This window comes from Myotis davidii, unplaced genomic scaffold (assembly GCF_000327345.1).
Source record: "Myotis davidii unplaced genomic scaffold, ASM32734v1 scaffold44, whole genome shotgun sequence".
NCBI lineage: Eukaryota > Metazoa > Chordata > Mammalia > Chiroptera > Vespertilionidae > Myotis > Myotis davidii.
The window spans coordinates 15,918,022-15,921,842 of record NW_006299705.1 but is presented as its reverse complement, the minus strand read 5'-3'; the positions used below and the strand labels follow the sequence as shown (position 1 = coordinate 15,921,842).

Here is a 3,821-nt window from a genome sequence, read left to right as displayed (position 1 = left end):
TCCCAGTGGTGGCTGGCAGGGGAGGGGCCGAGGGATGTTGGCTCCAGGGATGTCCAGCCCCTCTCACCCAGTCCCACCCTGCCAGCCACCTTGTAATTAATTTCCTTGCAATGTGCACAAATCCATGCACCTGGTCACTAGTACTTTATAATAATTTTTTTTTAAAAAAAAATTAACCACATTTAGATAAATGAGGTTAATTCTCTTTCTTTTGTATTTGTAGAGGCTTCTTCCTTTGCCTTTATCTTTCATAGGCACTTTCCCCAAAAAACCTCTTGCATATCTAAACCTCTCTTGGCATCTGCTTCTTTGATAATTTGAGCAAATTATCTTTTGAGGTTAATGCTCTTTCTTTTGTATCATGCTTCTAGGAAAAGCCTTCTTATTTCCAAGAAGAGGCTTCTTCCTTGCTCTACTTACAGCACATAATCACTGTTTTCTAATTGGTTAATCTGATAGGTTTTTTTTCCTGTCACTTTCATTATTTTTTTTGCTAAGATCTCCTCTTCCCTGACTCTGGCCATTAGGTGTAAGAGGTTGTTTTAGCATTCAGCAGCGATGCTGAATTTACCGTCCATTTTCCCATTGGGGAGCACAGCTAATGCAACAGTGTAATACTTACCTGATTTAAGTTGTGTGTGTTTTCTTTAATCCTCACCCGAGGATATGTTTGGATATGTCTCCATTGATTTTTAGAGAAGCATTGATAAGTTGCCTCTCATACTCACCACGACCCGCGATCTAACCCGAAACCTAGGTATCTGTCCTGACCAGGAATCAAACGGGAAACCTTTTTTTGTACAGGACGATGCTTCAACCAACTGAGCCAGAGCTGGAGTTTACCTGATTTAAATTTAGGATTGATGGAAGATCTTTTTGAGGCGCATTATCTTGATGAGGTCTTAAATTTTACTAATTTCAGTGAATATTATTTTGTGCTTCATTGTCATGACATTCTTTACCCATTTTCTTTGCTTTTTTAGACTTCAGCTCACCAATTTTTTTTCAATTTTAAAATGCAAGTTTTTTATATAATCACATAATTTATTCCTCTATAATTTTAAAAATATCGATTTTTTTTTATATTCTAGCACATATTCATACCTACCCTTAAAAATTCCAAGGGGCAATTTAGCAATGGTGAGCTCTGCCCACTAATATTCAGAGATTAGAATCGGGAAGAGTTTGAGAGGGGGCTGTTGTAAAAGGAGCCCTCTTCCTAGGCCTTTCGTGTTGCCTTCTGTCCATGGAATTATTGGGCTGCCTGTGCTCATTGTTTTGATTGAATTTACCTGGTAAACTCTTTCTGGGCTTTCCCATTTATCTAACTCAACAGTTCTCAAATATTTGGTTTCACAAGTCCTTTGCATTTAAAAATTACGGATGACCTCAAGTTGTTTTAATGTATATAACTATTTCTACTTATAGTTATAATGTTATAAATTTAAATTTATTATTTCAAAAAGAAATGATAAAGCCATTACATGGAAATGTAAGTAGCATTTTAAAAAAAACCACAATATTTTTTTTTCAAAACAAAAATTGTAATGGAAGGGTGATATTGTTTTACGTTTTTGCAATCTCTTTAATGTCTGGCTTAATAGAAGAGAGCTGAATTCACAGATCTACTTCTGCATTCACTTTGTTATGGGATGTTGTTTTGGTTGAAGTGAACAAAATCCAACCTCATACAGACATGTAGTTGGAAAAGAAAGGGTATTTTAATGTCCTTTTCACTAGAAGTTTAACAAGTGATAGTTTCTTAAAGTTTAATTACAGTGTGGATTTTGAAATCAGTTAACTTTTTGTGCTGTTACTTTAAAATACCTTAGTTTGGCCCTAGCTGGTTTGGCTCAGTGGATAGAGCATTGGCCTGTGGATTGAAGGGTCCCGAGTTCGATTCTGGCCGAGGGCACATGCCCAGGTTGCTGGCTCAGTCCCCAGTGCAGGGCATGCAGGAGGCAGCCGATCTGTGATTCTCTCTCATTGTTGATGTTTCTCTCTCTCATCATTGATGTTTCTCTCTCTTTCTCCCTCTCCTTTCTTCTCTGAAATCAATAAAAATATTTTAAAATAAAATAAAACAAAATCCTATGGTCTGTCTTGAACTTTGGATGAATCTTTGCAAACACCTGATTTTGTTACATAATGCACTGGCCATATGTAAAACATTGATTCATTGAGGTATGCTGATCTTTCAAATCTTAATGCACTTTATTATGCAGTATCAAAAAAATGCATATGTTAATATCACCAGCTGTCTCATCAGGAAATCTTAAAATACTAGGAAACTGTCCTTATGACAATATGAATTATCAAAAATTTTTATTTTTGCTTTGAAAGTTCTAAATTTATCACTGTCTAATCTTTTCCTTGAAATGACAGTCAAGTTTGGTTGATTTTTGAGAAAAATCTGGCATACTCAAAAATTAGTAATAGAATTACTAATTTTAATAGAATTACTAATTTTTACTGCCTCATCAAAGCAATTAGATGAACCTGTCATTCTTTTTTATTCCAATTGTGTGGGGGTGAAAAACATGACTACTGTAGTAGCCAGGATAATGACTACCTTAGATATGCTTATATTCGAATCTCTGGAACCTGTGAATATGGCAAAATGAAATTAAAGTTGTTAATCAGTTTATCTTAAAATAGTGAGCTTATCCTAGATTATCCAAATGGGTTCGATGTAATCACAGTGGTTCTCAAAAATGGAAGAAGGAGGCCGAATAGGAATTCAGTGATTCCGAGTGAAAAGGTCTCAACCCAGTTAGGTGGCTAGAAAGTGGGGCAAGTGGGCTGGGGGCCAAAGAATGAGAGCGGCCTCCAAAAGCTAGAAAATGCAAGGAAACTGGATTCTCCTCAGAGCCTCCAGAAAGGAATGAAGTCCTGCCAATCATTGGTTTAGCCTAGTGAGGCCCAATTCAGAATTATGACCTAGAGAACTGTAAGATAATGAATTTGTGGTTTTATGACAACTTATAGAAGCAATAGAAAAACTATTACAACTAATACAGTTTGAGAACTGCATTTTGTGCTAGGGCATCATTGCTTTTGCACTATTAGTACAAATGTTAACCTAGCGAAATGTCATATAGTGTCTTTTACGAAAATAGTTTTGACCTTGAGAACCCCCTAAAGGAATATTGAGGCTCCACCAGGGATCTGTGTACCACACTTTAGATTTCTTATTCAACTCTTTCTTTGTACTTCCTCTGTGTCAACCACTAGCTTAGGTCCTGGGATGCAGAAATAAAGAAGGCGCAGTCCCTGTTTTAAGATTGTAATCTAGTGGTTGAAAGTGGTAAGTAGATCAGTGGTTGCAGATAGCATAGACTGACAAGCACCCTGACTGATATGCTGTATATTCAAGGGAAGGAAAGAGACCGAATTAGTCTTCATGTGCTTGCATTTGGTGGGAGAGATCACAAAACTACTAGTACATAATGCAAAGTGCTTTTAAGGAAATAGCTCTACTGACAAGGCAAGGGTGAGACCTTTATATTCCCATTTAGCAGTAAATGGGGTTTCGTTTTCTCCACATCCTCCCCAACACTTGTTATTTTTTATTTTTTGTTTATAGCCATTCTGGTGAGCTGTGAAGTTGTATCTCATGTGGTCTCAATTTGCATTTATCTAAGGTCAAAAAGATTGCCACCTTTGATTTCTTCTAAGGTTTTTATATATGTTAGCATTTATATTTAGGTCTCTGATCAATTCTGAGTTAATTTTTAAGCATCTTTTAATGGAGTCCGACTCCATTCTTTTGCATGTTACTATCCAGTTGTCTCAGGAACATTTCATGAAAAGGCCAATCT

General features: G+C 36.5%; 1 protein-coding gene and 1 pseudogene across 1 annotated transcript in view; one reads left to right on the top strand and one right to left on the bottom strand.

Moving 5' to 3' along the window:
• Positions 1-3,821, top strand: part of KIAA0825 (KIAA0825 ortholog) — a 357,466-nt gene that overhangs the window by 8,428 nt on the left and 345,217 nt on the right. The window lies entirely within an intron of this gene.
• LOC102767649 overlaps positions 2,513-3,821 on the bottom strand; it is a 5,063-nt pseudogene continuing 3,754 nt past the window's right edge.